Consider the following 24,851-nt stretch of genomic DNA (forward strand, 5'->3'; position numbering starts at 1 on the left):
AATATTAAATCTCATAATTCAAGCAGGTCCCACCGAGATTTGAACTCGGATCGCTGGATTCAGAGTCCAGTGTGCTAACCATTACACCATGGAACCCTGCCATACATGAGGGATTTTTCCATTGAGACAAAAGAGAGCGCATCAGTGCAGGGGCTTTTCTTACATTGATGAAAAGATAACTCAGTTGAATGCTCATAGTGTAAAGAGCTACAATGTGATTTGATTCTTTTCAGCTACATTCTCCATAACAGTGTTAAATGTGCAAACGTTTATCAGGACATGCAATTTACAAAATAATGATCATATTTGACTGAAGAATATTAAAACATTCTACATTTCCAAACTACTACATCCATTTCTCTGTCTCTCACATGGGTGGCTCCAAAGAGCAACGGTTGGCACTTTGGACTTTGCATGCAAAGGTACCAGTCCAATTCTTTGAGGTACTATTTTACTAATCTCAACCTTTTATATTTCTGTCATCTTTTGTTATTGATAGCTCCAATCCAATACCAGTAGGTTGAACGAGACAAATGTTGACTCCTTTCAAAATGTCCAACAGCTTGAACAAGTTACAGAAATACGAACTTTATAATACTTTTACATCAGATTCCTACACAAAATAGTGCGACATTACAAAATCCTATCCTGTTTTTCTCAAATGCATTTCAGAGGGCTGATTCCCAGCATTCCTTTTTGAAGATTTCTACACTATTGATAAGGCGAATATAGCACATTTTGAAAGAGATGTGTCCTTAAATCAAACCTAGAGAACCACAATGACGGTATCATTCAGATAGTACAAATGTTTTTTGTATATTAGTATGGAAATTGTGAAATAAAACATTTCTCATGCTGATTTTCAACAGTCGATCTGCAATCATGAAATATAAGCTTTTGCTTGGAGGCCTCAAAGGTACTGATCTAATTTTCTTTTTTAGAATTATTCACAGATCGTATGATATGCTTTGTACAAATCAACTATGCTGTTAGATCAAAATTGATTAAAAAGTGACTATCTCAATTTCAGGACATATAGAAGAGGAAGGAGAAGAAGCTCATGTTTCAAATGCGGAGAGGCAACAACTGTTCTTTATTTTCACCTCTATTAATTATACATATTTTTATAATGTATATATTTATATTTTCCGATAAAAATACATAGACATATAGCGATATATAGGGAGATACATACATATAAGTTGATACGTACAAGTTTATAAGTAAATGAGATGTTTTTCCAATTAATACTTCTAAGAACTGAATGGGAAAAAAATCGTAAAGTTTAGATAAGTCCCACTGAGCTTTGTACTTAGATCCCTGTTTTCAGAGTCCAGATTGACAAGCATAACACCATCAACCCACCTGTACCAGGTTGAGCTTTCCATTTTGGCAGAAGAGATTGCATTCACGGGGGAATCTTATCTTTTATTGCAAAATCTTATCTCACATAAAAAGTACTGTTCAACAGAGTCATAGCGTTACTTGAGTCCTTTGTGCAACATCCTTCCCTAACATAGTTCAATAGGCAAAAGTTGAACAGAATAGAAAAGTTATGTAATTCTGTTTGTCTTTGACTGTAGAAAATAAAAAATGTGAAATGTCCACATTGCTGCAGCAATTTGCTCCCCTGTCACATGGGAGGTTCCATGGTGTAATGGTTAGCACTTTGGACTTTGAATCCAAGGATCGGAGTTCAAATCTCGGTGGGACCACTTTCGTGACTTATGACCAAATCTTTTTCTGTCAAGTGTATTCATAAATATCATAAATCTAACACGGGTAGAGTGAAACATTAATTTATTGATTGTATTTTTAAAGTCTATTTGATGTGAGCAAATGATAGAACTTTTAGAAAACATGGAAATAAAATGGCTCAAAATAATGAGACATTTTGTGAGCTGACTCTGTTTTCTCAACTCATCACAAGAAGCTGATGCAAGATATTACTTGTTTAAATCGTACTGTTATTGATAAGGGGAACAAGGAACTTTTTAAATTGGAAAGCCTTCATTAAAAGAAAACTTGAGGAATCAAATTGTGTATTTTGGGGACAGAAGAGATGAACTTTTAAATAACAATCTTGAAATTAAGACACACAGATATTTACACTCTGTTTTTCTAAAGTAGATCCATAACCACAAAGTAGAATCTTTCGAAAGACATGTCAAATGTATTAATCTGAATTCCTCTTTCAAAGAAATTCACAATTAAATGCACTGTGTAAGTTAAGAATGTTGTCAGATAAGAAATCAGCAAAATTAACTATCTTATTACTGATCATAAAGATGAGAAAGGAAAAGAACCTCTTGCATAAATTGTGGATGGGAAAGAACAGTTTTTAGTTTTCAGCTTCAGTACTTATGTTTATGAATAATTCATTTCTTTATATTGTATTATCGCTATCTAGATGGATATAGCCATCTGTACATAGATACATACTTATACGTTGATAAGTTTCAGTATAAAACTTTGACGTTATGTTTTTCCAAGTCCAAATTCTAAGAAATTAGTGAAATATTAAATCTCATAATTCAAGCAGGTCCCACCGAGATTTGAACTCGGATCACTGGATTCAGAGTCCAGAGTGCTAACCATTACACCATGGAACCCTGCCATGCATGAAGGATTTTTCCATTGAGACAAAAGAGAGCGCATCAGTGCAGGGGCTTTTCTTACATTGATGAAAAGATAACTCAGTTGAATGCTCATAGTGTAAAGAGCTACAATGTGATTTGATTCTTTTCAGCTACATTCTCCATAACAGTGTTAAATGTGCAAACGTTTATCAGGACATGCAATTTACAAAATAATGATCATATTTGACTGAAGAATATTAAAACATTCTACATTTCCAAACTACTACATCCATTTCGCTGTCTCTCACATGGGTGGCTCCAAAGAGCAACGGTTGGCACTTTGGACTTTGCATGCAAAGGTACCAGTCCAATTCTTTGAGGTACTATTTTACTAATCTCAACCTTTTACATTTCTGTCATCTTTTGTTATTGATAGTTCCAATCCAATACCAGTAGGTTGAACGAGACAAATGTTGACTCCTTTCAAAATGTCCAACAGCTTGAACAAGTTACAGAAATACGAACTTTATAATACTTTTACATCAGATTCCTACACAAAATAGTGCGACATTACAAAATCCTATCCTGTTTTTCTCAAATGCATTTCAGAGGGCTGATTCCCAGCATTCCTTTTTGAAGATTTCTACACTATTGATAAGGCGAATATAGCACATTTTGAAAGAGATGTGTTCTTAAATCAAACCTAGAGAACCACAATGACGGTATCATTCAGATAGTACAAATGTTTTTTGTATATTAGTATGGAAATTGTGAAATAAAACATTTCTCATGCTGATTTTCAACAGTCGATCTGCAATCATGAAATATAAGCTTTTGCTTGGAGGCCTCAAAGGTACTGATCTAATTTTCTTTTTTAGAATTATTCACAGATCGTATGATATGCTTTGTACAAATCAACTATGCTGTTAGATCAAAATTGATTAAAAAGTGACTATCTCAATTTCAGGACATATAGAAGAGGAAGGAGAAGAAGCTCATGTTTCAAATGCGGAGAGGCAACAACTGTTCTTTATTTTCACCTCTATTAATTATACATATTTTTATAATGTATATATTTATATTTTCCGATAAAAATACATAGACATATAGCGATATATAGGGAGATACATACATATAAGTTGATACGTACAAGTTTATAAGTAAATGAGATGTTTTTCCAATTAATACTTCTAAGAACTGAATGGAAAAAAAATCGTAAAGTTTAGATAAGTCCCACTGAGCTTTGTACTTAGATCCCTGTTTTCAGAGTCCAGATTGACAAGCATAACACCATCAACCCACCTGTACCAGGTTGAGCTTTCCATTTTGGCAGAAGAGATTGCATTCACGGGGGAATCTTATCTTTTATTGCAAAATCGTATCTCACATAAAAAGTACTGTTCAACAGAGTCATAGCGTTACTTGAGTCCTTTGTGCAACATCCTTCCCTAACATAGTTCAATAGGCAAAAGTTGAACAGAATAGAAAAGTTATGTAATTCTGTTTGTCTTTGACTGTAGAAAATAAAAAATTTGAAATGTCCACATTGCTGCAGCAATTTGCTCCCCTGTCACATGGGAGGTTCCATGGTGTAATGGTTAGCACTTTGGACTTTGAATCCAAGGGTCCGAGTTCAAATCTCGGTGGGACTACTTTCATGACTTATGACCAAATCTTTTTCTGTCAAGTGTATTCATAAATATCATAAATCTAACACGGGTAGAGTGAAACATTAATTTATTGATTGTATTTTTAAAGTCTATTTGATGTGAGCAAATGATAGAACTTTTAGAAAACCTGGAAATAAAATGGCTCAAAATAATGAGACATTTTGTGAGCTGACTCTGTTTTCTCAACTCATCACAAGAGGCTGATGCAAGATATTACTTGTTTAAATCTTACTGTTATTGATAAGGGGAACAAGGAACTTTTTTAATTGGAAAGCCTTCATTAAAAGAAAACTTGAGGAATCAAATTGTGTATTTTGGGGACAGAAGAGATGAACTTTTAAATAACAATCTTGAAATTAAGACACACAGATATTTACACTCTGTTTTTCTAAAGTAGATCCATAACCACAAAGTAGAATCTTTCGAAAGACATGTCAAATGTATTAATCTGAATTCCTCTTTCAAAGAAATTCACAATTAAATGCACTGTGTAAGTTAAGAATGTTGTCAGATAAGAAATCAGCAAAATTAACTATCTTATTACTGATCATAAAGATGAGAAAGGAAAAGAACCTCTTGCTTAAATTGTGGATGGGAAAGAACAGTTTTTAGTTTTCAGCTTCAGTACTTATGTTTATGAATTTTTCATTTCTTTATATTGTATTATCGCTATCTAGATGGATATAGCCATCTGTACATAGATACATACTTATACGTTGATAAGTTACAGTATAAAACTCTGACGTTATGTTTTTCCAAGTCCAAATTCTAAGAAATTAGTGAAATATTAAATCTCATAATTCAAGCAGGTCCCACCGAGATTTGAACTCGGATCGCTGGATTCAGAGTCCAGTGTGCTAACCATTACACCATGGAACCCTGCCATACATGAGGGATTTTTCCATTGAGACAAAAGAGAGCGCATCAGTGCAGGGGCTTTTCTTACATTGATGAAAAGATAACTCAGTTGAATGCTCATAGTGTAAAGAGCTACAATGTGATTTGATTCTTTTCAGCTACATTCTCCATAACAGTGTTAAATGTGCAAACGTTTATCAGGACATGCAATTTACAAAATAATGATCATATTTGACTGAAGAATATTAAAACATTCTACATTTCCAAACTACTACATCCATTTCTCTGTCTCTCACATGGGTGGCTCCAAAGAGCAACGGTTGGCACTTTGGACTTTGCATGCAAAGGTACCAGTCCAATTCTTTGAGGTACTATTTTACTAATCTCAACCTTTTATATTTCTGTCATCTTTTGTTATTGATAGCTCCAATCCAATACCAGTAGGTTGAACGAGACAAATGTTGACTCCTTTCAAAATGTCCAACAGCTTGAACAAGTTACAGAAATACGAACTTTATAATACTTTTACATCAGATTCCTACACAAAATAGTGCGACATTACAAAATCCTATCCTGTTTTTCTCAAATGCATTTCAGAGGGCTGATTCCCAGCATTCCTTTTTGAAGATTTCTACACTATTGATAAGGCGAATATAGCACATTTTGAAAGAGATGTGTCCTTAAATCAAACCTAGAGAACCACAATGACGGTATCATTCAGATAGTACAAATGTTTTTTGTATATTAGTATGGAAATTGTGAAATAAAACATTTCTCATGCTGATTTTCAACAGTCGATCTGCAATCATGAAATATAAGCTTTTGCTTGGAGGCCTCAAAGGTACTGATCTAATTTTCTTTTTTAGAATTATTCACAGATCGTATGATATGCTTTGTACAAATCAACTATGCTGTTAGATCAAAATTGATTAAAAAGTGACTATCTCAATTTCAGGACATATAGAAGAGGAAGGAGAAGAAGCTCATGTTTCAAATGCGGAGAGGCAACAACTGTTCTTTATTTTCACCTCTATTAATTATACATATTTTTATAATGTATATATTTATATTTTCCGATAAAAATACATAGACATATAGCGATATATAGGGAGATACATACATATAAGTTGATACGTACAAGTTTATAAGTAAATGAGATGTTTTTCCAATTAATACTTCTAAGAACTGAATGGAAAAAAAATCGTAAAGTTTAGATAAGTCCCACTGAGCTTTGTACTTAGATCCCTGTTTTCAGAGTCCAGATTGACAAGCATAACACCATCAACCCACCTGTACCAGGTTGAGCTTTCCATTTTGGCAGAAGAGATTGCATTCACGGGGGAATCTTATCTTTTATTGCAAAATCGTATCTCACATAAAAAGTACTGTTCAACAGAGTCATAGCGTTACTTGAGTCCTTTGTGCAACATCCTTCCCTAACATAGTTCAATAGGCAAAAGTTGAACAGAATAGAAAAGTTATGTAATTCTGTTTGTCTTTGACTGTAGAAAATAAAAAATTTGAAATGTCCACATTGCTGCAGCAATTTGCTCCCCTGTCACATGGGAGGTTCCATGGTGTAATGGTTAGCACTTTGGACTTTGAATCCAAGGGTCCGAGTTCAAATCTCGGTGGGACTACTTTCATGACTTATGACCAAATCTTTTTCTGTCAAGTGTATTCATAAATATCATAAATCTAACACGGGTAGAGTGAAACATTAATTTATTGATTGTATTTTTAAAGTCTATTTGATGTGAGCAAATGATAGAACTTTTAGAAAACCTGGAAATAAAATGGCTCAAAATAATGAGACATTTTGTGAGCTGACTCTGTTTTCTCAACTCATCACAAGAGGCTGATGCAAGATATTACTTGTTTAAATCTTACTGTTATTGATAAGGGGAACAAGGAACTTTTTTAATTGGAAAGCCTTCATTAAAAGAAAACTTGAGGAATCAAATTGTGTATTTTGGGGACAGAAGAGATGAACTTTTAAATAACAATCTTGAAATTAAGACACACAGATATTTACACTCTGTTTTTCTAAAGTAGATCCATAACCACAAAGTAGAATCTTTCGAAAGACATGTCAAATGTATTAATCTGAATTCCTCTTTCAAAGAAATTCACAATTAAATGCACTGTGTAAGTTAAGAATGTTGTCAGATAAGAAATCAGCAAAATTAACTATCTTATTACTGATCATAAAGATGAGAAAGGAAAAGAACCTCTTGCTTAAATTGTGGATGGGAAAGAACAGTTTTTAGTTTTCAGCTTCAGTACTTATGTTTATGAATTTTTCATTTCTTTATATTGTATTATCGCTATCTAGATGGATATAGCCATCTGTACATAGATACATACTTATACGTTGATAAGTTACAGTATAAAACTCTGACGTTATGTTTTTCCAAGTCCAAATTCTAAGAAATTAGTGAAATATTAAATCTCATAATTCAAGCAGGTCCCACCGAGATTTGAACTCGGATCGCTGGATTCAGAGTCCAGTGTGCTAACCATTACACCATGGAACCCTGCCATACATGAGGGATTTTTCCATTGAGACAAAAGAGAGCGCATCAGTGCAGGGGCTTTTCTTACATTGATGAAAAGATAACTCAGTTGAATGCTCATAGTGTAAAGAGCTACAATGTGATTTGATTCTTTTCAGCTACATTCTCCATAACAGTGTTAAATGTGCAAACGTTTATCAGGACATGCAATTTACAAAATAATGATCATATTTGACTGAAGAATATTAAAACATTCTACATTTCCAAACTACTACATCCATTTCTCTGTCTCTCACATGGGTGGCTCCAAAGAGCAACGGTTGGCACTTTGGACTTTGCATGCAAAGGTACCAGTCCAATTCTTTGAGGTACTATTTTACTAATCTCAACCTTTTATATTTCTGTCATCTTTTGTTATTGATAGCTCCAATCCAATACCAGTAGGTTGAACGAGACAAATGTTGACTCCTTTCAAAATGTCCAACAGCTTGAACAAGTTACAGAAATACGAACTTTATAATACTTTTACATCAGATTCCTACACAAAATAGTGCGACATTACAAAATCCTATCCTGTTTTTCTCAAATGCATTTCAGAGGGCTGATTCCCAGCATTCCTTTTTGAAGATTTCTACACTATTGATAAGGCGAATATAGCACATTTTGAAAGAGATGTGTCCTTAAATCAAACCTAGAGAACCACAATGACGGTATCATTCAGATAGTACAAATGTTTTTTGTATATTAGTATGGAAATTGTGAAATAAAACATTTCTCATGCTGATTTTCAACAGTCGATCTGCAATCATGAAATATAAGCTTTTGCTTGGAGGCCTCAAAGGTACTGATCTAATTTTCTTTTTTAGAATTATTCACAGATCGTATGATATGCTTTGTACAAATCAACTATGCTGTTAGATCAAAATTGATTAAAAAGTGACTATCTCAATTTCAGGACATATAGAAGAGGAAGGAGAAGAAGCTCATGTTTCAAATGCGGAGAGGCAACAACTGTTCTTTATTTTCACCTCTATTAATTATACATATTTTTATAATGTATATATTTATATTTTCCGATAAAAATACATAGACATATAGCGATATATAGGGAGATACATACATATAAGTTGATACGTACAAGTTTATAAGTAAATGAGATGTTTTTCCAATTAATACTTCTAAGAACTGAATGGAAAAAAAATCGTAAAGTTTAGATAAGTCCCACTGAGCTTTGTACTTAGATCCCTGTTTTCAGAGTCCAGATTGACAAGCATAACACCATCAACCCACCTGTACCAGGTTGAGCTTTCCATTTTGGCAGAAGAGATTGCATTCACGGGGGAATCTTATCTTTTATTGCAAAATCGTATCTCACATAAAAAGTACTGTTCAACAGAGTCATAGCGTTACTTGAGTCCTTTGTGCAACATCCTTCCCTAACATAGTTCAATAGGCAAAAGTTGAACAGAATAGAAAAGTTATGTAATTCTGTTTGTCTTTGACTGTAGAAAATAAAAAATTTGAAATGTCCACATTGCTGCAGCAATTTGCTCCCCTGTCACATGGGAGGTTCCATGGTGTAATGGTTAGCACTTTGGACTTTGAATCCAAGGATCCGAGTTCAAATCTCGGTGGGACTACTTTCATGACTTATGACCAAATCTTTTTCTGTCAAGTGTATTCATAAATATCATAAATCTAACACGGGTAGAGTGAAACATTAATTTATTGATTGTATTTTTAAAGTCTATTTGATGTGAGCAAATGATAGAACTTTTAGAAAACCTGGAAATAAAATGGCTCAAAATAATGAGACATTTTGTGAGCTGACTCTGTTTTCTCAACTCATCACAAGAGGCTGATGCAAGATATTACTTGTTTAAATCTTACTGTTATTGATAAGGGGAACAAGGAACTTTTTTAATTGGAAAGCCTTCATTAAAAGAAAACTTGAGGAATCAAATTGTGTATTTTGGGGACAGAAGAGATGAACTTTTAAATAACAATCTTGAAATTAAGACACACAGATATTTACACTCTGTTTTTCTAAAGTAGATCCATAACCACAAAGTAGAATCTTTCGAAAGACATGTCAAATGTATTAATCTGAATTCCTCTTTCAAAGAAATTCACAATTAAATGCACTGTGTAAGTTAAGAATGTTGTCAGATAAGAAATCAGCAAAATTAACTATCTTATTACTGATCATAAAGATGAGAAAGGAAAAGAACCTCTTGCTTAAATTGTGGATGGGAAAGAACAGTTTTTAGTTTTCAGCTTCAGTACTTATGTTTATGAATTTTTCATTTCTTTATATTGTATTATCGCTATCTAGATGGATATAGCCATCTGTACATAGATACATACTTATACGTTGATAAGTTACAGTATAAAACTTTGACGTTATGTTTTTCCAAGTCCAAATTCTAAGAAATTAGTGAAATATTAAATCTCATAATTCAATCAGGTCCCACCGAGATTTGAACTCGGATCGCTGGATTCAGAGTCCAGTGTGCTAACCATTACACCATGGAACCCTGCCATACATGAGGGATTTTTCCATTGAGACAAAAGAGAGCGCATCAGTGCAGGGGCTTTTCTTACATTGATGAAAAGATAACTCAGTTGAATGCTCATAGTGTAAAGAGCTACAATGTGATTTGATTCTTTTCAGCTACATTCTCCATAACAGTGTTAAATGTGCAAACGTTTATCAGGACATGCAATTTACAAAATAATGATCATATTTGACTGAAGAATATTAAAACATTCTACATTTCCAAACTACTACATCCATTTCTCTGTCTCTCACATGGGTGGCTCCAAAGAGCAACGGTTGGCACTTTGGACTTTGCATGCAAAGGTACCAGTCCAATTCTTTGAGGTACTATTTTACTAATCTCAACCTTTTATATTTCTGTCATCTTTTGTTATTGATAGCTCCAATCCAATACCAGTAGGTTGAACGAGACAAATGTTGACTCCTTTCAAAATGTCCAACAGCTTGAACAAGTTACAGAAATACGAACTTTATAATACTTTTACATCAGATTCCTACACAAAATAGTGCGACATTACAAAATCCTATCCTGTTTTTCTCAAATGCATTTCAGAGGGCTGATTCCCAGCATTCCTTTTTGAAGATTTCTACACTATTGATAAGGCGAATATAGCACATTTTGAAAGAGATGTGTCCTTAAATCAAACCTAGAGAACCACAATGACGGTATCATTCAGATAGTACAAATGTTTTTTGTATATTAGTATGGAAATTGTGAAATAAAACATTTCTCATGCTGATTTTCAACAGTCGATCTGCAATCATGAAATATAAGCTTTTGCTTGGAGGCCTCAAAGGTACTGATCTAATTTTCTTTTTTAGAATTATTCACAGATCGTATGATATGCTTTGTACAAATCAACTATGCTGTTAGATCAAAATTGATTAAAAAGTGACTATCTCAATTTCAGGACATATAGAAGAGGAAGGAGAAGAAGCTCATGTTTCAAATGCGGAGAGGCAACAACTGTTCTTTATTTTCACCTCTATTAATTATACATATTTTTATAATGTATATATTTATATTTTCCGATAAAAATACATAGACATATAGCGATATATAGGGAGATACATACATATAAGTTGATACGTACAAGTTTATAAGTAAATGAGATGTTTTTCCAATTAATACTTCTAAGAACTGAATGGGAAAAAAATCGTAAAGTTTAGATAAGTCCCACTGAGCTTTGTACTTAGATCCCTGTTTTCAGAGTCCAGATTGACAAGCATAACACCATCAACCCACCTGTACCAGGTTGAGCTTTCCATTTTGGCAGAAGAGATTGCATTCACGGGGGAATCTTATCTTTTATTGCAAAATCTTATCTCACATAAAAAGTACTGTTCAACAGAGTCATAGCGTTACTTGAGTCCTTTGTGCAACATCCTTCCCTAACATAGTTCAATAGGCAAAAGTTGAACAGAATAGAAAAGTTATGTAATTCTGTTTGTCTTTGACTGTAGAAAATAAAAAATGTGAAATGTCCACATTGCTGCAGCAATTTGCTCCCCTGTCACATGGGAGGTTCCATGGTGTAATGGTTAGCACTTTGGACTTTGAATCCAAGGATCGGAGTTCAAATCTCGGTGGGACCACTTTCGTGACTTATGACCAAATCTTTTTCTGTCAAGTGTATTCATAAATATCATAAATCTAACACGGGTAGAGTGAAACATTAATTTATTGATTGTATTTTTAAAGTCTATTTGATGTGAGCAAATGATAGAACTTTTAGAAAACATGGAAATAAAATGGCTCAAAATAATGAGACATTTTGTGAGCTGACTCTGTTTTCTCAACTCATCACAAGAAGCTGATGCAAGATATTACTTGTTTAAATCGTACTGTTATTGATAAGGGGAACAAGGAACTTTTTAAATTGGAAAGCCTTCATTAAAAGAAAACTTGAGGAATCAAATTGTGTATTTTGGGGACAGAAGAGATGAACTTTTAAATAACAATCTTGAAATTAAGACACACAGATATTTACACTCTGTTTTTCTAAAGTAGATCCATAACCACAAAGTAGAATCTTTCGAAAGACATGTCAAATGTATTAATCTGAATTCCTCTTTCAAAGAAATTCACAATTAAATGCACTGTGTAAGTTAAGAATGTTGTCAGATAAGAAATCAGCAAAATTAACTATCTTATTACTGATCATAAAGATGAGAAAGGAAAAGAACCTCTTGCATAAATTGTGGATGGGAAAGAACAGTTTTTAGTTTTCAGCTTCAGTACTTATGTTTATGAATAATTCATTTCTTTATATTGTATTATCGCTATCTAGATGGATATAGCCATCTGTACATAGATACATACTTATACGTTGATAAGTTTCAGTATAAAACTTTGACGTTATGTTTTTCCAAGTCCAAATTCTAAGAAATTAGTGAAATATTAAATCTCATAATTCAAGCAGGTCCCACCGAGATTTGAACTCGGATCACTGGATTCAGAGTCCAGAGTGCTAACCATTACACCATGGAACCCTGCCATGCATGAAGGATTTTTCCATTGAGACAAAAGAGAGCGCATCAGTGCAGGGGCTTTTCTTACATTGATGAAAAGATAACTCAGTTGAATGCTCATAGTGTAAAGAGCTACAATGTGATTTGATTCTTTTCAGCTACATTCTCCATAACAGTGTTAAATGTGCAAACGTTTATCAGGACATGCAATTTACAAAATAATGATCATATTTGACTGAAGAATATTAAAACATTCTACATTTCCAAACTACTACATCCATTTCGCTGTCTCTCACATGGGTGGCTCCAAAGAGCAACGGTTGGCACTTTGGACTTTGCATGCAAAGGTACCAGTCCAATTCTTTGAGGTACTATTTTACTAATCTCAACCTTTTACATTTCTGTCATCTTTTGTTATTGATAGTTCCAATCCAATACCAGTAGGTTGAACGAGACAAATGTTGACTCCTTTCAAAATGTCCAACAGCTTGAACAAGTTACAGAAATACGAACTTTATAATACTTTTACATCAGATTCCTACACAAAATAGTGCGACATTACAAAATCCTATCCTGTTTTTCTCAAATGCATTTCAGAGGGCTGATTCCCAGCATTCCTTTTTGAAGATTTCTACACTATTGATAAGGCGAATATAGCACATTTTGAAAGAGATGTGTTCTTAAATCAAACCTAGAGAACCACAATGACGGTATCATTCAGATAGTACAAATGTTTTTTGTATATTAGTATGGAAATTGTGAAATAAAACATTTCTCATGCTGATTTTCAACAGTCGATCTGCAATCATGAAATATAAGCTTTTGCTTGGAGGCCTCAAAGGTACTGATCTAATTTTCTTTTTTAGAATTATTCACAGATCGTATGATATGCTTTGTACAAATCAACTATGCTGTTAGATCAAAATTGATTAAAAAGTGACTATCTCAATTTCAGGACATATAGAAGAGGAAGGAGAAGAAGCTCATGTTTCAAATGCGGAGAGGCAACAACTGTTCTTTATTTTCACCTCTATTAATTATACATATTTTTATAATGTATATATTTATATTTTCCGATAAAAATACATAGACATATAGCGATATATAGGGAGATACATACATATAAGTTGATACGTACAAGTTTATAAGTAAATGAGATGTTTTTCCAATTAATACTTCTAAGAACTGAATGGAAAAAAAATCGTAAAGTTTAGATAAGTCCCACTGAGCTTTGTACTTAGATCCCTGTTTTCAGAGTCCAGATTGACAAGCATAACACCATCAACCCACCTGTACCAGGTTGAGCTTTCCATTTTGGCAGAAGAGATTGCATTCACGGGGGAATCTTATCTTTTATTGCAAAATCGTATCTCACATAAAAAGTACTGTTCAACAGAGTCATAGCGTTACTTGAGTCCTTTGTGCAACATCCTTCCCTAACATAGTTCAATAGGCAAAAGTTGAACAGAATAGAAAAGTTATGTAATTCTGTTTGTCTTTGACTGTAGAAAATAAAAAATTTGAAATGTCCACATTGCTGCAGCAATTTGCTCCCCTGTCACATGGGAGGTTCCATGGTGTAATGGTTAGCACTTTGGACTTTGAATCCAAGGATCCGAGTTCAAATCTCGGTGGGACTACTTTCATGACTTATGACCAAATCTTTTTCTGTCAAGTGTATTCATAAATATCATAAATCTAACACGGGTAGAGTGAAACATTAATTTATTGATTGTATTTTTAAAGTCTATTTGATGTGAGCAAATGATAGAACTTTTAGAAAACCTGGAAATAAAATGGCTCAAAATAATGAGACATTTTGTGAGCTGACTCTGTTTTCTCAACTCATCACAAGAGGCTGATGCAAGATATTACTTGTTTAAATCTTACTGTTATTGATAAGGGGAACAAGGAACTTTTTTAATTGGAAAGCCTTCATTAAAAGAAAACTTGAGGAATCAAATTGTGTATTTTGGGGACAGAAGAGATGAACTTTTAAATAACAATCTTGAAATTAAGACACACAGATATTTACACTCTGTTTTTCTAAAGTAGATCCATAACCACAAAGTAGAATCTTTCGAAAGACATGTCAAATGTATTAATCTGAATTCCTCTTTCAAAGAAATTCACAATTAAATGCACTGTGTAAGTTAAGAATGTTGTCAGATAAGAAATCAGCAAAATTAACTATCTTATTACTGATCATAAAGATGAGAAAGGAAAAGAACCTCTTGCTTAAATTGTGGATGGGAAAGAACAGTTTTTAGTTTTCAGCTTCAGTACTTATGTTTATGAATTTTTCATTTCTTTATATTGTATTATCGCTATCTAGATGGATATAGCCATCTGTACATAGATACATACTTATACGTTGATAAGTTACAGTATAAAACTCTGACGTTATGTTTTTCCAAGTCCAAATTCTAAGAAATTAGTGAAATATTAAATCTCATAATTCAAGCAGGTCCCACCGAGATTTGAACTCGGATCGCTGGATTCAGAGTCCAGTGTGCTAACCATTACACCATGGAACCCTGCCATACATGAGGGATTTTTCCATTGAGACAAAAGAGAGCGCATCAGTGCAGGGGCTTTTCTTACATTGATGAAAAGATAACTCAGTTGAATGCTCATAGTGTAAAGAGCTACAATGTGATTTGATTCTTTTCAGCTACATTCTCCATAACAGTGTTAAATGTGCAAACGTTTATCAGGACATGCAATTTACAAAATAATGATCATATTTGACTGAAGAATATTAAAACATTCTACATTTCCAAACTACTACATCCATTTCTCTGTCTCTCACATGGGTGGCTCCAAAGAGCAACGGTTGGCACTTTGGACTTTGCATGCAAAGGTACCAGTCCAATTCTTTGAGGTACTATTTTACTAATCTCAACCTTTTATATTTCTGTCATCTTTTGTTATTGATAGCTCCAATCCAATACCAGTAGGTTGAACGAGACAAATGTTGACTCCTTTCAAAATGTCCAACAGCTTGAACAAGTTACAGAAATACGAACTTTATAATACTTTTACATCAGATTCCTACACAAAATAGTGCGACATTACAAAATCCTATCCTGTTTTTCTCAAATGCATTTCAGAGGGCTGATTCCCAGCATTCCTTTTTGAAGATTTCTACACTATTGATAAGGCGAATATAGCACATTTTGAAAGAGATGTGTCCTTAAATCAAACCTAGAGAACCACAATGACGGTATCATTCAGATAGTACAAATGTTTTTTGTATATTAGTATGGAAATTGTGAAATAAAACATTTCTCATGCTGATTTTCAACAGTCGATCTGCAATCATGAAATATAAGCTTTTGCTTGGAGGCCTCAAAGGTACTGATCTAATTTTCTTTTTTAGAATTATTCACAGATCGTATGATATGCTTTGTACAAATCAACTATGCTGTTAGATCAAAATTGATTAAAAAGTGACTATCTCAATTTCAGGACATATAGAAGAGGAAGGAGAAGAAGCTCATGTTTCAAATGCGGAGAGGCAACAACTGTTCTTTATTTTCACCTCTATTAATTATACATATTTTTATAATGTATATATTTATATTTTCCGATAAAAATACATAGACATATAGCGATATATAGGGAGATACATACATATAAGTTGATACGTACAAGTTTATAAGTAAATGAGATGTTTTTCCAATTAATACTTCTAAGAACTGAATGGAAAAAAAATCGTAAAGTTTAGATAAGTCCCACTGAGCTTTGTACTTAGATCCCTGTTTTCAGAGTCCAGATTGACAAGCATAACACCATCAACCCACCTGTACCAGGTTGAGCTTTCCATTTTGGCAGAAGAGATTGCATTCACGGGGGAATCTTATCTTTTATTGCAAAATCGTATCTCACATAAAAAGTACTGTTCAACAGAGTCATAGCGTTACTTGAGTCCTTTGTGCAACATCCTTCCCTAACATAGTTCAATAGGCAAAAGTTGAACAGAATAGAAAAGTTATGTAATTCTGTTTGTCTTTGACTGTAGAAAATAAAAAATTTGAAATGTCCACATTGCTGCAGCAATTTGCTCCCCTGTCACATGGGAGGTTCCATGGTGTAATGGTTAGCACTTTGGACTTTGAATCCAAGGATCCGAGTTCAAATCTCGGTGGGACTACTTTCATGACTTATGACCAAATCTTTTTCTGTCAAGTGTATTCATAAATATCATAAATCTAACACGGGTAGAGTGAAACATTAATTTATTGATTGTATTTTTAAAGTCTATTTGATGTGAGCAAATGATAGAACTTTTAGAAAACCTGGAAATAAAATGGCTCAAAATAATGAGACATTTTGTGAGCTGACTCTGTTTTCTCAACTCATCACAAGAGGCTGATGCAAGATATTACTTGTTTAAATCTTACTGTTATTGATAAGGGGAACAAGGAACTTTTTTAATTGGAAAGCCTTCATTAAAAGAAAACTTGAGGAATCAAATTGTGTATTTTGGGGACAGAAGAGATGAACTTTTAAATAACAATCTTGAAATTAAGACACACAGATATTTACACTCTGTTTTTCTAAAGTAGATCCATAACCACAAAGTAGAATCTTTCGAAAGACATGTCAAATGTATTAATCTGAATTCCTCTTTCAAAGAAATTCACAATTAAATGCACTGTGTAAGTTAAGAATGTTGTCAGATAAGAAATCAGCAAAATTAACTATCTTATTACTGATCATAAAGATGAGAAAGGAAAAGAACCTCTTGCTTAAATTGTGGATGGGAAAGAACAGTTTTTAGTTTTCAGCTTCAGTACTTATGTTTATGAATTTTTCATTTCTTTATATTGTATTATCGCTATCTAGATGGATATAGCCATCTGTACATAGATACATACTTATACGTTGATAAGTTACAGTATAAAACTTTGACGTTATGTTTTTCCAAGTCCAAATTCTAAGAAATTAGTGAAATATTAAATCTCATAATTCAAGCAGGTCCCACCGAGATTTGAACTCGGATCGCTGGATTCAGAGTCCAGTGTGCTAACCATTACACCATGGAACCCTGCCATACATGAGGGATTTTTCCATTGAGACAAAAGAGAGCGCATCAGTGCAGGGGCTTTTCTTACATTGATGAAAAGATAACTCAGTTGAATGCTCATAGTGTAAAGAGCTACAATGTGATTTGATTCTTTTCAGCTACATTCTCCATAACAGTGTTAAATGTGCAAACGTTTATCAGGACATGCAATTTACAAAATAATGATCATATTTGACTGAAGAATATTAAAACATTCTACATTTCCAAACTACTACATCCATTTCTCTGTCTCTCACATGGGTGGCTCCAAAGAGCAACGGTTGGCACTTTGGACTTTGCATGCAAAGGTACCAGTCCAATTCTTTGAGGTACTATTTTACTAATCTCAACCTTTTATATTTCTGTCATCTTTTGTTATTGATAGCTCCAATCCAATACCAGTAGGTTGAACGAGACAAATGTTGACTCCTTTCAAAATGTCCAACAGCTTGAACAAGTTACAGAAATACAAACTTTATAATACTTTTACATCAGATTCCTACACAAAATAGTGCGACATTACAAAATCCTATCCTGTTTTTCTCAAATGCATTTCAGAGGGCTGATTCCCAGCATTCCTTTTTGAAGATTTCTACACTATTGATAAGGCGAATATAGCACATTTTGAAAGAGATGTGTCCTTAAATCAAACCTAGAGAACCACAATGACGGTATCATTCAGATAGTACAAATGTTTTTTGTATATTAGTATGGAAATTGTGAAATAAAACATTTCTCATGCTGATTTTCAACAGTCGATCTGCAATCATGAAATATAAGCTTTTGCTTGGAGGCCTCAAAGGTACTGATCTAATTTTCTTTTTTAGAATTATTCACAGATCGTATGATATGCTTTGTACAAATCAACTATGCTGTTAGATCAAAATTGATTAAAAAGTGACTATCTCAATTTCAGGACATATAGAAGAGGAAGGAGAAGAAGCTCATGTTTCAAATGCGGAGAGGCAACAACTGTTCTTTATTTTCACCTCTATTAATTATACATATTTTTATAATGTATATATTTATATTTTCCGATAAAAATACATAGACATATAGCGATATATAGGGAGATACATACATATAAGTTGATACGTACAAGTTTATAAGTAAATGAGATGTTTTTCCAATTAATACTTCTAAGAACTGAATGGGAAAAAAATCGTAAAGTTTAGATAAGTCCCACTGAGCTTTGTACTTAGATCCCTGTTTTCAGAGTCCAGATTGACAAGCATAACACCATCAACCCACCTGTACCAGGTTGAGCTTTCCATTTTGGCAGAAGAGATTGCATTCACGGGGGAATCTTATCTTTTATTGCAAAATCTTATCTCACATAAAAAGTACTGTTCAACAGAGTCATAGCGTTACTTGAGTCCTTTGTGCAACATCCTTCCCTAACATAGTTCAATAGGCAAAAGTTGAACAGAATAGAAAAGTTATGTAATTCTGTTTGTCTTTGACTGTAGAAAATAAAAAATGTGAAATGTCCACATTGCTGCAGCAATTTGCTCCCCTGTCACATGGGAGGTTCCATGGTGTAATGGTTAGCACTTTGGACTTTGAATCCAAGGATCCGAGTTCAAATCTCGGTGGGACCACTTTCGTGACTTATGACCAAATCTTTTTCTGTCAAGTGTATTCATAAATATCATAAATCTAACACGGGTAGAGTGAAACATTAATTTATTGATTGTATTTTTAAAGTCTATTTGATGTGAGCAAATGATAGAACTTTTAGAAAACATGGAAATAAAATGGCTCAAAATAATGAGACATTTTGTGAGCTGACTCTGTTTTCTCAACTCATCACAAGAAGCTGATGCAAGATATTACTTGTTTAAATCTTACTGTTATTGATAAGGGGAACAAGGAACTTTTTAAATTGGAAAGCCTTCATTAAAAGAAAACTTGAGGAATCAAATTGTGTATTTTGGGGACAGAAGAGATGAACTTTTAAATAACAATCTTGAAATTAAGACACACAGATATTTACACTCTGTTTTTCTAAAGTAGATCCATAACCACAAAGTAGAATCTTTCGAAAGACATGTCAAATGTATTAATCTGAATTCCTCTTTCAAAGAAATTCACAATTAAATGCACTGTGTAAGTTAAGAATGTTGTCAGATAAGAAATCAGCAAAATTAACTATCTTATTACTGATCATAAAGATGAGAAAGGAAAAGAACCTCTTGCATAAATTGTGGATGGGAAAGAACAGTTTTTAGTTTTCAGCTTCAGTACTTATGTTTATGAATAATTCATTTCTTTATATTGTATTATCGCTATCTAGATGGATATAGCCATCTGTACATAGATACATACTTATACGTTTATAAGTTTCAGTATAAAACTTTGACGTTATGTTTTTCCAAGTCCAAATTCTAAGAAATTAGTGAAATATTAAATCTCATAATTCAAGCAGGTCCCACCGAGATTTGAACTTGGATCACTGGATTCAGAGTCCAGAGTGCTAACCATTACACCATGGAACCCTGCCATGCATGAAGGATTTTTCCATTGAGACAAAAGAGAGCGCATCAGTGCAGGGGCTTTTCTTACATTGATGAAAAGATAACTCAGTTGAATGCTCATAGTGTAAAGAGCTACAATGTGATTTGATTCTTTTCAGCTACATTCTCCATAACAGTGTTAAATGTGCAAACGTTTATCAGGACATGCAATTTACAAAATAATGATCATATTTGACTGAAGAATATTAAAACATTCTACATTTCCAAACTACTACATCCATTTCGCTGTCTCTCACATGGGTGGCTCCAAAGAGCAACGGTTGGCACTTTGGACTTTGCATGCAAAGGTACCAGTCCAATTCTTTGAGGTACTATTTTACTAATCTCAACCTTTTACATTTCTGTCATCTTTTGTTATTGATAGTTCCAATCCAATACCAGTAGGTTGAACGAGACAAATGTTGACTCCTTTCAAAATGTCCAACAGCTTGAACAAGTTACAGAAATACGAACTTTATAATACTTTTACATCAGATTCCTACACAAAATAGTGCGACATTACAAAATCCTATCCTGTTTTTCTCAAATGCATTTCAGAGGGCTGATTCCCAGCATTCCTTTTTGAAGATTTCTACACTATTGATAAGGCGAATATAGCACATTTTGAAAGAGATGTGTTCTTAAATCAAACCTAGAGAACCACAATGACGGTATCATTCAGATAGTACAAATGTTTTTTGTATATTAGTATGGAAATTGTGAAATAAAACATTTCTCATGCTGATTTTCAACAGTCGATCTGCAATCATGAAATATAAGCTTTTGCTTGGAGGCCTCAAAGGTACTGATCTAATTTTCTTTTTTAGAATTATTCACAGATCGTATGATATGCTTTGTACAAATCAACTATGCTGTTAGATCAAAATTGATTAAAAAGTGACTATCTCAATTTCAGGACATATAGAAGAGGAAGGAGAAGAAGCTCATGTTTCAAATGCGGAGAGGCAACAACTGTTCTTTATTTTCACCTCTATTAATTATACATATTTTTATAATGTATATATTTATATTTTCCGATAAAAATACATAGACATATAGCGATATATAGGGAGATACATACATATAAGTTGATACGTACAAGTTTATAAGTAAATGAGATGTTTTTCCAATTAATACTTCTAAGAACTGAATGGAAAAAAATCGTAAAGTTTAGATAAGTCCCACTGAGCTTTGTACTTAGATCCCTGTTTTCAGAGTCCAGATTGACAAGCATAACACCATCAACCCACCTGTACCAGGTTGAGCTTTCCATTTTGGCAGAAGAGATTGCATTCACGGGGGAATCTTATCTTTTATTGCAAAATCTTATCTCACATAAAAAGTACTGTTCAACAGAGTCATAGCGTTACTTGAGTCCTTTGTGCAACATCCTTCCCTAACATAGTTCAATAGGCAAAAGTTGAACAGAATAGAAAAGTTATGTAATTCTGTTTGTCTTTGACTGTAGAAAATAAAAAATGTGAAATGTCCACATTGCTGCAGCAATTTGCTCCCCTGTCACATGGGAGGTTCCATGGTGTAATGGTTAGCACTTTGGACTTTGAATCCAAGGATCGGAGTTCAAATCTCGGTGGGACCACTTTCGTGACTTATGACCAAATCTTTTTCTGTCAAGTGTATTCATAAATATCATAAATCTAACACGGGTAGAGTGAAACATTAATTTATTGATTGTATTTTTAAAGTCTATTTGATGTGAGCAAATGATAGAACTTTTAGAAAACATGGAAATAAAATGGCTCAAAATAATGAGACATTTTGTGAGCTGACTCTGTTTTCTCAACTCATCACAAGAAGCTGATGCAAGATATTACTTGTTTAAATCTTACTGTTATTGATAAGGGGAACAAGGAACTTTTTAAATTGGAAAGCCTTCATTAAAAGAAAACTTGAGGAATCAAATTGTGTATTTTGGGGACAGAAGAGATGAACTTTTAAATAACAATCTTGAAATTAAGACACACAGATATTTACACTCTGTTTTTCTAAAGTAGATCCATAACCACAAAGTAGAATCTTTCGAAAGACATGTCAAATGTATTAATCTGAATTCCTCTTTCAAAGAAATTCACAATTAAATGCACTGTGTAAGTTAAGAATGTTGTCAGATAAGAAATCAGCAAAATTAACTATCTTATTACTGATCATAAAGATGAGAAAGGAAAAGAACCTCTTGCATAAATTGTGGATGGGAAAGAACAGTTTTTAGTTTTCAGCTTCAGTACTTATGTTTATGAATAATTCATTTCTTTATATTGTATTATCGCTATCTAGATGGATATAGCCATCTGTACATAGATACATACTTATACGTTGATAAGTTTCAGTATAAAACTTTGACGTTATGTTTTTCCAAGTCCAAATTCTAAGAAATTAGTGAAATATTAAATCTCATAATTCAAGCAGGTCCCACCGAGATTTGAACTCGGATCACTGGATTCAGAGTCCAGAGTGCTAACCATTACACCATGGAACCCTGCCATGCATGAAGGATTTTTCCATTGAGACAAAAGAGAGCGCATCAGTGCAGGGGCTTTTCTTACATTGATGAAAAGATAACTCAGTTGAATGCTCATAGTGTAAAGAGCTACAATGTGATTTGATTCTTTTCAGCTACATTCTCCATAACAGTGTTAAATGTGCAAACGTTTATCAGGACATGCAATTTACAAAATAATGATCATATTTGACTGAAGAATATTAAAACATTCTACATTTCCAAACTACTACATCCATTTCGCTGTCTCTCACATGGGTGGCTCCAAAGAGCAACGGTTGGCACTTTGGACTTTGCATGCAAAGGTACCAGTCCAATTCTTTGAGGTACTATTTTACTAATCTCAACCTTTTAGATTTCTGTCATCTTTTGTTATTGATAGTTCCAATCCAATACCAGTAGGTTGAACGAGACAAATGTTGACTCCTTTCAAAATGTCCAACAGCTTGAACAAGTTACAGAAATACGAACTTTATAATACTTTTACATCAGATTCCTACACAAAATAGTGCGACATTACAAAATCCTATCCTGTTTTTCTCAAATGCATTTCAGAGGGCTGATTCCCAGCATTCCTTTTTGAAGATTTCTACACTATTGATAAGGCGAATATAGCACATTTTGAAAGAGATGTGTCCTTAAATCAAACCTAGAGAACCACAATGACGGTATCATTCAGATAGTACAAATGTTTTTTGTATATTAGTATGGAAATTGTGAAATAAAACATTTCTCATGCTGATTTTCAACAGTCGATCTGCAATCATGAAATATAAGCTTTTGCTTGGAGGCCTCAAAGGTACTGATCTAATTTTCTTTTTTAGAATTATTCACAGATCGTATGATATGCTTTGTACAAATCAACTATGCTGTTAGATCAAAATTGATTAAAAAGTGACTATCTCAATTTCAGGACATATAGAAGAGGAAGGAGAAGAAGCTCATGTTTCAAATGCGGAGAGGCAACAACTGTTCTTTATTTTCACCTCTATTAATTATACATATTTTTATAATGTATATATTTATATTTTCCGATAAAAATACATAGACATATAGCGATATATAGGGAGATACATACATATAAGTTGATACGTACAAGTTTATAAGTAAATGAGATGTTTTTCCAATTAATACTTCTAAGAACTGAATGGAAAAAAAATCGTAAAGTTTAGATAAGTCCCACTGAGCTTTGTACTTAGATCCCTGTTTTCAGAGTCCAGATTGACAAGCATAACACCATCAACCCACCTGTACCAGGTTGAGCTTTCCATTTTGGCAGAAGAGATTGCATTCACGGGGGAATCTTATCTTTTATTGCAAAATCTTATCTCACATAAAAAGTACTGTTCAACAGAGTCATAGCGTTACTTGAGTCCTTTGTGCAACATCCTTCCCTAACATAGTTCAATAGGCAAAAGTTGAACAGAATAGAAAAGTTATGTAATTCTGTTTGTCTTTGACTGTAGAAAATAAAAAATGTGAAATGTCCACATTGCTGCAGCAATTTGCTCCCCTGTCACATGGGAGGTTCCATGGTGTAATGGTTAGCACTTTGGACTTTGAATCCAAGGATCGGAGTTCAAATCTCGGTGGGACCACTTTCGTGACTTATGACCAAATCTTTTTCTGTCAAGTGTATTCATAAATATCATAAATCTAACACGGGTAGAGTGAAACATTAATTTATTGATTGTATTTTTAAAGTCTATTTGATGTGAGCAAATGATAGAACTTTTAGAAAACATGGAAATAAAATGGCTCAAAATAATGAGACATTTTGTGAGCTGACTCTGTTTTCTCAACTCATCACAAGAAGCTGATGCAAGATATTACTTGTTTAAATCTTACTGTTATTGATAAGGGGAACAAGGAACTTTTTAAATTGGAAAGCCTTCATTAAAAGAAAACTTGAGGAATCAAATTGTGTATTTTGGGGACAGAAGAGATGAACTTTTAAATAACAATCTTGAAATTAAGACACACAGATATTTACACTCTGTTTTTCTAAAGTAGATCCATAACCACAAAGTAGAATCTTTCGAAAGACATGTCAAATGTATTAATCTGAATTCCTCTTTCAAAGAAATTCAC

At 33.4% G+C, this 24,851-nt stretch overlaps 16 non-coding genes across 16 annotated transcripts; 6 read left to right on the top strand and 10 right to left on the bottom strand.

Annotated features, from left to right (window-relative positions):
• Positions 1-24: 24 nt before the first annotated feature.
• On the bottom strand, positions 25-96 carry TRNAQ-CUG (transfer RNA glutamine (anticodon CUG)). The gene has a single exon. It is a non-coding gene; the product is annotated as a tRNA-Gln (tRNA).
• Positions 97-2,540: 2,444 nt separating this feature from the next.
• TRNAQ-CUG (transfer RNA glutamine (anticodon CUG)) lies at positions 2,541-2,612 on the bottom strand. Its single transcript has one exon. It is a non-coding gene; the product is annotated as a tRNA-Gln (tRNA).
• A 1,547-nt stretch (positions 2,613-4,159) lies between these two features.
• Positions 4,160-4,231, top strand: TRNAQ-UUG (transfer RNA glutamine (anticodon UUG)). The gene has a single exon. It is a non-coding gene; the product is annotated as a tRNA-Gln (tRNA).
• Positions 4,232-5,056: 825 nt separating this feature from the next.
• Positions 5,057-5,128, bottom strand: TRNAQ-CUG (transfer RNA glutamine (anticodon CUG)). Its single transcript has one exon. It is a non-coding gene; the product is annotated as a tRNA-Gln (tRNA).
• A 1,547-nt stretch (positions 5,129-6,675) lies between these two features.
• On the top strand, positions 6,676-6,747 carry TRNAQ-UUG (transfer RNA glutamine (anticodon UUG)). The gene has a single exon. It is a non-coding gene; the product is annotated as a tRNA-Gln (tRNA).
• An 825-nt stretch (positions 6,748-7,572) lies between these two features.
• TRNAQ-CUG (transfer RNA glutamine (anticodon CUG)) lies at positions 7,573-7,644 on the bottom strand. The gene has a single exon. It is a non-coding gene; the product is annotated as a tRNA-Gln (tRNA).
• Positions 7,645-9,191: 1,547 nt separating this feature from the next.
• TRNAQ-UUG (transfer RNA glutamine (anticodon UUG)) lies at positions 9,192-9,263 on the top strand. Its single transcript has one exon. It is a non-coding gene; the product is annotated as a tRNA-Gln (tRNA).
• Positions 9,264-10,088: 825 nt separating this feature from the next.
• Positions 10,089-10,160, bottom strand: TRNAQ-CUG (transfer RNA glutamine (anticodon CUG)). Its single transcript has one exon. It is a non-coding gene; the product is annotated as a tRNA-Gln (tRNA).
• Positions 10,161-12,604: 2,444 nt separating this feature from the next.
• TRNAQ-CUG (transfer RNA glutamine (anticodon CUG)) lies at positions 12,605-12,676 on the bottom strand. Its single transcript has one exon. It is a non-coding gene; the product is annotated as a tRNA-Gln (tRNA).
• Positions 12,677-14,223: 1,547 nt separating this feature from the next.
• On the top strand, positions 14,224-14,295 carry TRNAQ-UUG (transfer RNA glutamine (anticodon UUG)). The gene has a single exon. It is a non-coding gene; the product is annotated as a tRNA-Gln (tRNA).
• An 825-nt stretch (positions 14,296-15,120) lies between these two features.
• Positions 15,121-15,192, bottom strand: TRNAQ-CUG (transfer RNA glutamine (anticodon CUG)). The gene has a single exon. It is a non-coding gene; the product is annotated as a tRNA-Gln (tRNA).
• A 1,547-nt stretch (positions 15,193-16,739) lies between these two features.
• On the top strand, positions 16,740-16,811 carry TRNAQ-UUG (transfer RNA glutamine (anticodon UUG)). The gene has a single exon. It is a non-coding gene; the product is annotated as a tRNA-Gln (tRNA).
• An 825-nt stretch (positions 16,812-17,636) lies between these two features.
• Positions 17,637-17,708, bottom strand: TRNAQ-CUG (transfer RNA glutamine (anticodon CUG)). Its single transcript has one exon. It is a non-coding gene; the product is annotated as a tRNA-Gln (tRNA).
• A 1,547-nt stretch (positions 17,709-19,255) lies between these two features.
• On the top strand, positions 19,256-19,327 carry TRNAQ-UUG (transfer RNA glutamine (anticodon UUG)). The gene has a single exon. It is a non-coding gene; the product is annotated as a tRNA-Gln (tRNA).
• An 825-nt stretch (positions 19,328-20,152) lies between these two features.
• Positions 20,153-20,224, bottom strand: TRNAQ-CUG (transfer RNA glutamine (anticodon CUG)). Its single transcript has one exon. It is a non-coding gene; the product is annotated as a tRNA-Gln (tRNA).
• Positions 20,225-22,667: 2,443 nt separating this feature from the next.
• TRNAQ-CUG (transfer RNA glutamine (anticodon CUG)) lies at positions 22,668-22,739 on the bottom strand. The gene has a single exon. It is a non-coding gene; the product is annotated as a tRNA-Gln (tRNA).
• Between the last annotated feature and the right edge of the window lie 2,112 nt (positions 22,740-24,851).

The sequence above is a fragment of the Lissotriton vulgaris genome, chromosome 4_1 (assembly GCF_964263255.1).
Source record: "Lissotriton vulgaris chromosome 4_1, aLisVul1.2, whole genome shotgun sequence".
Lineage (NCBI taxonomy): Eukaryota > Metazoa > Chordata > Amphibia > Caudata > Salamandridae > Lissotriton > Lissotriton vulgaris.